Source organism: Patella vulgata, chromosome 2, assembly GCF_932274485.2.
Source record: "Patella vulgata chromosome 2, xgPatVulg1.2, whole genome shotgun sequence".
Lineage (NCBI taxonomy): Eukaryota > Metazoa > Mollusca > Gastropoda > Patellidae > Patella > Patella vulgata.
The window spans coordinates 78,389,992-78,402,493 of record NC_065880.2 but is presented as its reverse complement, the minus strand read 5'-3'; positions in this window follow the sequence as shown (position 1 = coordinate 78,402,493).

The following is a 12,502-nucleotide window of genomic DNA, read 5'->3' as shown; positions in this document are numbered from 1 at the left end:
CGGTGTGGACTGGAATAACCAGGCGCCAAAGACTGCCATTCAATTTGGACTCTTCGTGTATTTCGACGAATATAAATGATTAGTAATTACAGTAAAAACAGAAACGGTTAAATATAAATCAGTTTATATACATTCATATTACATTATTATAGGCGTTGCGACCCATTTGTGTCAATTTCTAGGTGCCAAAGAATAGTTTAAGCACCTTTAAGAAATTGAAATAGTGTGTCAGTTTTTATACGAAGATTGATCATGCGCACTCATTAGCTTATATGGCTGTTTCAAAAGACGTTTAATACGTTGACGTTGAAATTAATAAAAGAGACGTTTTTCTTGTATTCGCTCTATCATGATACATCATTTAACTTGATACCCCTATTATATAACTCTGTTGTCAATACCCACGCTATCATACTTCATTATTCATCATAATATACCATTATATTATCACAAGAATAAAAGTGTTATATTTCAATTTGGATTGACAATAGTGTCAGAATTAATTTTTTGGTATCACTTTTATCCATATGTCAATATGACAGGTTTCATGTCGAGATGATCTTTGTTGGAATATAAAGTCAAAGAGAGAGAGAGAGAGAGAGAGAGAGAGAGGGAGAATCCGTGCCGAACTAGAACTATAGAAAGGTGAATCTCTATAAGGCATATTGGTCCAAAAATAGTTTAATTGCGTTCAGTATTTATCGCGATATGAAGAATCGAAATTGCCATCGATCTGTCAAGACCACCGCAATCTTTATTGTCCGTGTACCAAATTGATGGACCAGTTTAAATTCGATCGAATCGAAGCGTTGCATATTTTTATTATTTTATTTTCTAATGCTATACGTTCCCACTGACGTGCGATTCGTTATGATAGGATTGTCCCTTATCAATACATGATAAGATCACGATTACTCCACGATTAAAACAGCAATTTCAATCGCAGCACGAATAGAGATAGTGGGAACCTAGCATTAATTAAATGTTAAATAATCGATCTGAGTACATATTTATGGAAGCCTATAACTACCATTCATAATTTCTACTTTTCGCCCCTTCAGAAGGCGAAAGTCGAAAAGTGGAAAAGTAGAAATGTAGAAGTTACGACAAAATGTGAGGCGACGACAGCACGCTATACAAGCCAAAATCGACTCGAAAATAGGAAATTAAGAACTAATGCACAGTGATAATAGCGCCCCTCGTTTTTTTTCCTAATTTCTACTTTTCGACTTGCATTTTGGCTTGTATACCGTCTTGTAAACTTTCGTCTTAGTCATATATTTGTATTTATTGATGTCAGTAAGAAGGCGCCAACACGCATACCAAGCCAAAATGCAACTCGAAAAGTAGAAAATAGGATATAAACACACGCGCTATTAGCTACCTATCATTTTGGCTTGCTGTCGTATTGGCGACTTTTCGAGTTTCGACTCGGAAGTGATTATAGTCTCAATTTGCCAGGTCGCAATAGTCTGTATGATAAAGTCTAGTATTGAAGGCGATATTAGCGACCTATGATTTTGGCTTGCTGTCGTGCTGTCGACTTTTCGCCTCGGAAGTTGATTTAGTCTCTACTTTCAAGGTCACATTAGAATACGCGCATTGATAATTGAATTTCATTTACTGGGGCTTTATACCTCATATAAAATATACAAGTTTTCCTGATTGTATATTATTATTTTATTTCAAATTATATTATCACCATGTGTAGGAAACGTAAGAACGAGTCGAATAGTGACGTTTCAGTACCGCCACCAAAATTCTCTAATGATTGTAAGCATGTCTTACAAATAAAATTGAAATTTCTGTGAGGATTCAGATTCTGGATCATTAGGTAACTGCAATTAAGAATAGGCCTATTGTACATGCAAAACGTTAAAAAGGGAAATCCTTGGATGAGACTGGCGTGTAGAGGCTGAATATATATTGTTCAGTAGATGTGGAAATAACTAAAGACAACAAAAATAAATTCTGATCTTAGTGGATCACCTCAAAACTGTGTTAATGTATTTTGTGGAGAGAGAGATAGAGAGAGAGGGGGGGGGGTAACGTCCACTCGACACAAACTAAGTGTTATTCAGAGACTAGCATGGTGCAAATTTATTTTTAAAAAGTGGCGATGAGAGAGAGAAAGAGAAATAAAGTGAAATGGAATTGGGGTTTAACGTCCTACTGTACTCTTCCGTACTGGGTTAATGAAGACGGGCATACGCTAAACAGTGTGCTATGAGGGAAATTTTGTCCGGACAGCGGCAATACGGCCAACTCTTATATCGAATCCCAACTGTCAAGGGATCTTTTACGTGCACGCCAATGTGTACACGGAACCTCGGTTTTTCGTCACATCCGAACAACTAGACCACCCAACACCCACGTAAGACGGATTTTGTAAGTTGTTGTATATTGTATATACCAGTACGGGAAATTTGTTTTATAATAGGCCTACATAATAAATTAAATTGTTGTAGCCTAAGGTATTTTTTTTATCAGACATTTTTGGCAGATAAAATATTCCAGTTGGCGGGAAAAAAAATATGAACAATTTTTTTATATAAAAATTATTATCCATTTTGACGGGGAAAAAATGAAAGACAGTGTGAGCCCTGATTGCACGTATTCAAATGCGACCTGGAAAATTGAGACTACAACAACTTCCGAGGAGAAAGTCGAAAAGTCGACAGTACGACAGCAAGCCAAAATGATAGGTCGCTAATAGCGAGGCGAAACTCGAAAAGTCGTCAATACGACAGCAAGCCAAAATGATAGGTCGCTAATAGCGCGTGTGTTTATTTCCTATTTTCTACTTTTCGAGTTGCATTTTGGCTTGGTATGCGTTTTGGCGCCTTCTTACTGACATCAATAAATACAAATATATGACTATGTCGAAAGTTGACAAGACGGTATACAAGCCAAAATGCAAGTCGAAAATTAGAAATTAGGAAAAAAAACGAGGGGCGCTATTATCGCTGTGTATTAGTTCTAAATTTCCTATTTTTGAGTTCATTTTGGCTTGTATAGCGTGTTGTCACCTCACATTTTGTCGTAACTTCTACTTTTCGACTTTTGCGTTCTGAAGAGGCGAAAAGTAGAAATTATGAATGGTAGTTATAGGCTTCCATACATATTAGCGCGGATTAAGCAGTGAGAAATTTGATATCTTGTGAAAATGCAAATCACGAATCGATACTAAGTCTTTAAGATGCTACATTTAGATAATTGCGATGAATCGATTAAACAATGAATGCAAATTCATCAGTTTCTTATTATGTGTTTTTTCTGGGGTTTCTTTTGTGTGTGTGTGTGGGGGGGGGGGGGGGTGCTGTGTCGAGAGGGGGGGGGGGGGAGTGCTCACACAAAAATTTGTTTGGTGCATTAAGATCTTTAAATTATGTATTGGTGGCTCTTTTAATGAAATATTTGGTGCGAAGGGAGGGGGAAATGGGAAGGGGACTCAGTTTGATTTTCTTTCATTTGTTTTGTTTTTATATTATGTATTACAACGATTAGTCTGACTATTGTGAGGGGTCTAAGTGGTCTATTGCTGTAACGCGCGTGCTTTAGATCATAAGTTATGTTATTGAGTCAAGTGGCGTAGTTTTGATTCCCCGCTTGTACGTGACAAGAAACGGTTTTTCTCCTAAATTTATTTTTCGTTCATTCCTTGTTTTTAAACTGTACTAACAGGATACCCGATTTCGTCTGGCGCCCAAATTAGTCAGGGGCCCTATTCGCCAATGGCCCAAATTCCCCAGGAGTACAAATTTGCCCGTGGTCCGAACTCGCCCGGGGCCTAAATTCGATGTCCTAAAACAATCACGGCGCAGCGACGAAGCTTGATGGGCGAACATACATACATGCACATTTTGGTTTATATTATATTTATATAGATTACATGGATTAGTCTGACTAGAACTGTGCTAGTCTTTATCATCCAGAAAAAATATTCTTCGAATATTAGTCTAGATGCGTACGTTGAAGACTAGGAGGTTCTGGGTGACCGAGACTATAACTGTGTTTATTGATTGGTTTATTCTCGTTTATAAAATTATCTTTTAATTCATGCTGGCTGTTAATACCCAGTGTTGGTGGGCGGTTAACTTCCGTTTTTCATCAAATGGCTGGAATGGATTATTTTTATCGCTTGTCCACTACAACCCACGACTCAGACAGACACACAAATTGAAAACAAATCGGTTTTCATGACTACTCGAAACCTACAGAAATTGTTGGATATGCGAATAAACGTGGTGTCGGGTATTCTGGAAAGATAAATCATAGTCTGCCTCGGAAATGAAATGAAATGAAATAAAATGGGGTTTAACGTCCTACTGTTCTGCTCCAACTGGGCTAATGAAGACGGGCATACGCTATACAGTGTACTGTGAGGGAAATTTAGCCCGAACAGCGGCGCTACGGCCTACTCTTATATCGAATGCCAGCTGCCAAGGGATCTTTTACGTGCACGCCAATGTGTACACTGGACCTCAGGTTTTCGTCCATTCCGAACGACTAGACAGCTTTCCTTACCAGGCCCTCCATCCTGCACTACTGACAAGGGTAAACCACGCCGGAAAATCCCAATGAACTTTCTCGGCCAAAACCGGAATCGAACCAGCGACCTCCAGACTAGCGCGCCGGCGTCTTACTCACTTAGCCACCGTGGCTCCATTCTGCCTTGGGCACGATACCCGTTACCACAGCCTTGGTAGACGATAAACTCAGAAATCGGTAGATGAGTTTCAGATTACCTTTTTAACTTTTTCCATAATATATTTATCTATGACATTTTCAACGTCCACGAAGAATAAAAAAAAAACTTGTAGCACTATGCACAGTTCGGCAACCAAATCAAATATGTCGTACGATGCATTTCTATGAGTCGCTGGTTAGATGTGGAAAGCCACTAAGCCAAAATCGCCCAACATCCAACGTGTGACGCATACTCTCTTCTGCCTACAAAGCCTTGTGATCGTCTAGTATTGTCTCGAGCTATATTTGTAATTCTCATTTTTGGCTAGGACTCACGTTGTGTTTATTCTTCTTATTATCTCAGTAGTTACGATGTTTGTCTTACCAGGAATAACAATGCAACAGTTCGTGTCTACATTTTTATGTCAAGCTGGATACATATGGTTACAATGCATAACAGATTGCTTAAAATTAACATGTCTTCCCCTCCACCATCAGCCAACATCATATGGCTCTCCTACAAATCAAAGGGGTCTACTCCATCCCAGTTAGTGTCTCTTGAGCCTCGGCGGTCTCTCCCGAATTTAGCGGCTGTATCCTCTCTTACAATTTAGCGTCTGTCTGTCGAACGACCAGTGCTCTGACCGCGTTCTACCCTTGGGTTTCGACTTTCAATTATTTAATTGGTCAAATATGACGTAATTAATTATAAGGATTGGTTACTAAGCTAAATGGTGCAATAGGAATTTTGCTACACAAGTGATAAACATGATATTCTGGTTTCACCCAGAATCGGTTGTGTTTTGGTTTTATAAATCTTTTTATGTGTCAACCACTCAATCATTCATTTGTGTGCGTGAGATATGACTTCTCTACAATAGGTGTATGTGAACCCAATAATTAGTTAAAGACATAATATAATGCTATTGTTAATCTGAATAGCAAAAATTCTGTCAATCTTACTACAAACGTTACATTTTTTCAAGTTATTCAGTGAAACTGAACTTTGTCATGTCAATAGATTGGTATTGGTATTGGTATTTGAAACTGTGCAGTCAGTGTTTACACGACGTCTCGGCAATTGTCTAAATTAGAAAAGCTCATTACATGCTGTACATTTTGAAATGACTGAGTAATCAATCAGCTGATGAGCTTTTTACAATCAAAATTTGACATATTCTTTACCGATATCAACCAATATTGATACGACATACATCAATGTTATTGACATAGCTTATATATCCATCAATCAAACTAGGGTATAATACAACAAATCGTCCATATAAAATAGCGTATTAATTCAGTAAGTTACCATGTATTGATAACTCTCAATTTGGCGAATTTACTTAATGCAATATCAAGGAATGTCTCTCACTCGAGCAGGGCAATATTGTATTAGAATGTCCATGTTCATAATATAATATGAGTTGTTCATAATATAATAATATAATATGGGTTGTTCATAATATAATATGTGTTGTTCAGAGAGAGAGAGAGAGAGAGAGAGAGAGAGATCGGGTTTAACGTCCACTCGACACAAACTAGGTCATTTCGGGACTAACATATGATTTAATTTTAATTCAATAATTCGCTTGCGCGAAGGGTCTTAGCAGTGGGAGGAAACGGTTGTTCATAGTATAATATGGGTTGTTTGCTATATGTCTTGTAATAGAATATGGGTTATAATATAGAATATGGGTTGTTATAATATAATGACATGTTGTAATTCAATATGGCTTGTTGTAAAACAATATGGGAGGTTGGATGGCCGAATGGTTATCGCGTGCACGCTGCATCATAAGGTGTGCCATTGCGTTAACTGGCGTGGTTTCGATTCCGAAAGTAGGGTCGCCTGTCCAACCACGTGGGTTTTCTTCGGGTTTCTAGTTCCCTCACTGCTAGGCACCCCTAACCATTTGTTAGTCCCGAAATGACCTAGTTTGTGTCGAGTGGGCGTTAACCCCCCCCCTCTCTCTCTCTCTCTCTCTCTCTCTCTCTCTCTCTCTGTCATACAATATAGGGTGTTGTGATAGAATATGCCTTGTAATATAGAATATGGGTTTGGATGGGGTTTAACGTCCTACTGGTATCCGGGCTAATGAAGACGAACATCTGCCATGCAATGTGCTATGAGGGAAATTTTGTCTAGACAGCAGCGCTACGGTCTACTCTTTTCAATTCCAACTGTCAATTAGGGCTCAACGTGTACACGGGACCTCAGTTTTAGTTCCATACGAAGAAATAAACAGAGCCTCCGCCGTTCAGCACCACATCAAACGGGAAACCACGCTGATAATCCCAAAGGATTTTCTCTGCTACACCGAGATCAAACCCCTGATCACCTCGTTGAGAATGTGCTTTCGCAATGAACCACCGCGGCACCAAACAACAATCGTGATAGAAACAATAGCATAACATCAATCATTAATTATTCAATAAATGTGCATCACTGTACTTAGCCCAGAAAGATGTATCTTTAAATATTACTATAAAAAATTATCTTTATGCACAAATAAAATAGTTTGAGATAAAAATATGCTTCCATCTGAGACTTGACTAAAAGGACCATAGATAATCCTTATAAGACATATAGAAGTAGATTTCACAAATTAAAAACACTTATATGGATATACTACTTCTGAATTTATTAACATGTTACGTTTTGATATACATACAGATATCGTTATTTAATTATTTGCTTGATAACGATATCTGTATGTGTATCGAAACGTTGCATGTTAATAAATCAGAAAGTATGACCATAAATGTTTATTTACAGTTTGCTCAACTAAGAATTAATTAAATAAGAAATAACAGATTATATACAAACCCTCATATTGACAAAGGTAACACTAAACATCGAAAAATTCCGAAAAAATCCGAAAAATACTGAAAATATGGGAAAAGTACCGAAAAAAATAGCAAAAAAAAACATCGAAAAAATAGCGAAAAATACTAAAAGGATTTGATACAAATTACCGAAAAAATCTGAAAAACCTTAAATACCGAAAAATCACTAAATCCGGAAAAACAACACTAATTACCGAAAAAAAACATATATACCAAACCCTCTCAGACCCTGAAAAAATAGCAAAAAAAAAAAAACCATCGAAAAAATAGCGAAAAATACTAAAAGGATTTGATACAAATTACCGAAAAAATCTGAAAAACCTTAAATACCGAAAAATCACTAAATCCGGAAAAACAACACTAATTACCGAAAAAAAACATAAATACCAACCCCTCTCAGACCCTGAAAAAAATAGCAAAAAAAACCCCATCGAAAAACAACACTAATTACCGAAAAAAACATAAATACCAAGCCCTCTCAGACCCCGGTTGTATTGGCTCATTTAGGCGCCAAGTATTTTATATGCTTGATAACGACCACTGAAATATTGTCGAAACTTTGTGTGTTAAGTGCAGATTGTTATCCAGGAATAAATCTTCATTGGGTTGACCAGTAGATCCGATAGCAGTAGTTCAGATACTTCAGTCAAGAAGATAGATGTTTCATTCAGCTCTTTCTGGAAAGCTTTCGCTTGGCCAGCAGTTGTGTGAGCAGCTTTCTTTATAAAGAAAAAACAGCCGACCTTGCTATCAACTTGATGGTGTACCCTTTCTGCTCTACTTGCTAGATATTTAATTCTGGTGAATCATTGCAAGATATATACTTGGTGCTTACAATCAATTAAAAAAACATGAACGAAACATCAGATTTTAATACGATCTGATTACAGATACTGTTGTACGGACTGGTGAGACTCGAATACGCTGTTGTTTTGTGTGCATGCCTTTGACTATACCATGAACTGTAATTTTCTTGATTAAATTAGATTTTCCATCGTAACCTTTGTTGATTCATCTCCCCGTCTGACTATCGCAATGAATAAGTTGTTCACCGCATTACATGCCATGAGGGTGAACTGATAGAATGTTTATGGACCCATCCTCTTCATCGTCCCCAGGACATATTAATCTGTAGATAAACCAGCCTACGATTAATTAATTTAATATATATAATATAAGTAGATTAATCTTGTCATCGCGCAGATTATAGGTCAATAGGTCAAACCACGTCTGTATGGTATAAAGACAACACAGAATATTGTTGAAGCTTGGTCATGAAATTAAAAGTAAATAATATCTTAAAACAGATCTAATTCACTACACAAGGGGAGGTAATTATGTGTGATAAATTACTACAATTTACCAGGAAATCAATGATTTCATTAATAGTTTCGCATTTTCCTTCTAGCTTTTTGTCAGTCAATGGCGTTTAATATAATACTCAAACATTGATTGACATCTGAAAGATATTTCCCCTGTGATCACTTCCATAAAAAAAGGTATATTTTTAATATCTTATCTTTAAATGCGCCATTTATAATGGTAATAATCATCTTATTGATTTGTTAGTATTTTATAACGAACTTGGTTGCAACAACATGCTGTAGAGTGTATCTATCAAGACAATCTAACATACAAAAATAAACCCCGAAAAGCTTCAATTTCTTTCCTAATACTTTTTGCTAACTATTATGTAGTGTTCCGTTTCTTTTAAAGGCTCAATACCACTCTTGTTGTAACTGACTAATATGTCTCAATCTTTATTCTGGTCAACAAATTGTACTATTTTACAATATTCCAATTAATTGATGATACAAATTTGATCTTAACACACCTAATTTAAAAAATTGGAAAAATTCAACTAAATGATTTGAAAAGCCTGACGTAAAGCTTTTCAAATGTGACTTGGATTTAAAAATATTTTTGAACCCTCTGGACAAGTAAAATAGGATTTAATGGATAATTGGATTTAAAAATATTTTTGAACCCTCTGGACAAGTAAAATAGGATTTAATGGATAATTTACACAACAGGTAGGACACTAACACTTCAAGTACTTAGAATAAGGCTATTTTTTATTTTCTGGAGCTATCAAGCCAGCAAGAGTGTTATTGTCCCTTTAAACAGGCTACAATATCCTTATAGAACCGTTTTCGTCTCAATAAAGTATTCCGTGCATTTAATTATTTGATACGATTTCTCTTTTACTTTATTTATCAATTCTTTGAACAGTATTATTATAGATATATTTAAATATACATTTATAGGTCGTCTAAAATACAACATAGGCTAATGAAGACGTGTACAGGGGACCTCAGTTTTCGTACCATCCGAGCGACTATACGTGAACCACGCCGGAAAACCCCGATGAACTTTCTTGACTAATGTAGGGATCGAACACGTGACATCCGCTATTCTACAAATCTAACGCTTTTATTAAAGGCTCAATACCACTCTTGTTGTAACAGAGTAATATGTCCCAATCTTTATTCTGGTCAACAAATTGTACAATTTTAGACTATTTCAATTAATTGATGATACAAATTTCATCTTAACACACCTTATTTAAAAAATTTGAAAAATTCAACATAATGGTTTGAAACGTCTAACGTAAACCTTTTCAAATGAAACTTCGATTTAAAAATATTTTCGAACCCTCTGGACAAGTAAAATAGGATGTAATGGATAATTTACACAACAGGTAGGACACTTAAACATCTAGTACTTAGATAGAGATATTATTTATTTTCTGGAGCTTTCAAGCCAGCAAGAGTGTTATTGTCCCTTTAAGATACGCGACAAATAAATATAAATTCAAGGGTGGTCAATGGAGTTCTGAATCAAACCAGCGACTTTAGATATATCGAATCTATTCAAATGTACTGAGTTAGGCAAAGGGACTCCCTTCCCCTCCCCCCCCCCCGCAAGAAGTCAGAGGAAACCACATTTGAACCCGAGAAAACGCAATTAGATAACATTTCAGGTCTAAAGAAAGACCTGCAATAGGCAGACTTAGCTCTTTCATAATGTATATGTTTCTTTAATGGTAATTGGTAGTAAATCCAGTTGGACGATTCTTTTATTTCTTGGTTTATATTTTTTTAAAAAAACAAAATATCAAAGGTCAGATACGCCAGTCGTTGGTTTATTGTTCATCCATCAATCTGGCAGTTAAAGAGAAACTTTACGAGACACACTATACACGGTTGTTTATCTTAGGCAGTTGTCTCTTTCTGTGCTAGATTACCACACGACGTGTTCCGAATGTTTAATATTCAATCGTTGCAGCTGTTGATAGCGAACGGTCATTAACGCTTTGACTTAGATCTCCTTTGGTCATTGTGACTTGTGGGGCGGATATGTTAAATTTCGTGAACTAGTTTATGTTAAGTGGACGTTAAACCCCATTTCATTTATCGAAAACCTCTTCCGTTTCTTACTCATTTTTAATAGGACTTGTATTTGGCGCCCAGAGGCCTTATTTACCAAGGATTTTAAGAATGCAGCCTTATCGTTGACAAACAGGTAAAATTTGTACTAGAATTTCAACCCTCAACAAATAAATAGACCACAACCACGTCCTTAAAACATTCCCCCCTTTGACAGTTGTTCAGGATCGAGGAAACTCGAGGTCCCGTGTACACGTAGTCGTGTACGTAAATAGCCCTTGACAGTTGTTCAGGATGGATGAAAACCGAGGTGTCGTGTAACCGTTGGCGTGCACGTAAAATAGCCCTTGACGTTATGCAGGACGTATGAAAACCGAGGTCCTGTGTACATGTTTTGGGTGCACGTAAAAGTACCTCTGACGGTTGGAATTCCATATAACAGTAGGCTGTAGCTGTATGGCTGTTCCGGTCTTCATGAGTTCGGTGGGTACAGAGAAAGGCCCTATCAAAACCCTATTTCATTCCGGTTCTTTGAAATATGTAAGTTTAATTTTCCGTGCAGAAAAGAAGGACGGTAAACCGCATTTCATTTCATTTCCATGAATAAGACCCCAGGTTTAAGGAAATAACAACAAATAATGCTATTGAATAAAGAGGTCACATGTACACGTTGGCGTGAACGTAAAAGGACCTTGGCGGAGGAATTCGATATAAGATTAATCCGTTCCATTCTGTATGGCTATGCCCGTCTTCTTTAGCTCCACTGGTGCAGCAAAAAACAACAACTTTATTTCATTTCATTTTCCCTAAATATTTAAGGTTAAGTTTCCATGAATAAATAACAATACATAATGCTATTGAATAAAGATTTTCTGGATTTAATCATTATCGCTTTACAAAAATGTTATTGGCTTCAACTAATTTGGTTCTGTATTTTCTGGGTTATTTCCTGGGTTTATCTCGACAAGCAAACATCGTCAATGAATTTTTGAGTCATGCTAGTGAATACAAACAGCTCATCCTATAGTATTTAACGGTGATTTGTGTTAATAAAGAGATGTAATACCCGTTACGCGAGTGTTAATGCCTAACTCGAAACTCGACATGACTAAGAATTTTAGGCGTTTATCGTTATAAAAGTATTCATTAAAGAGAGTGGTCTGAATCCACAACAACTGTATACATTGACCTGATTGTACAGCTGAAGGTCATTGCAGTGGTGTAGGACGGGATCTTTGCGCTAGTTGTGGTGGTCATAATTTCGGACTATTTTACTAAATGTTGTTAAATTCCATAATATAGGAAGAAAAGGGCAATAAAATAGGGAGAGGGGTTTAAGATAGGCTATGCCTGTTCCCCAATCCCTAGATAGTTTTAATTATAAAGAAGAATGTATTGCTTCAAGTGCTACAACTTAATTAGGAACACTTCCGTTGGAGTAAGAGAGAGAGAGAGAGAGAGAGAGAGGGGGGGGGGAGAGAGAGAGAGAGGTTTAACGTCCACTCGAAACAAACCGGGTCATTTCGGTACAAACATAATGGTTCAAGCGGTGGGAGGAAACCGGATAGACAGGT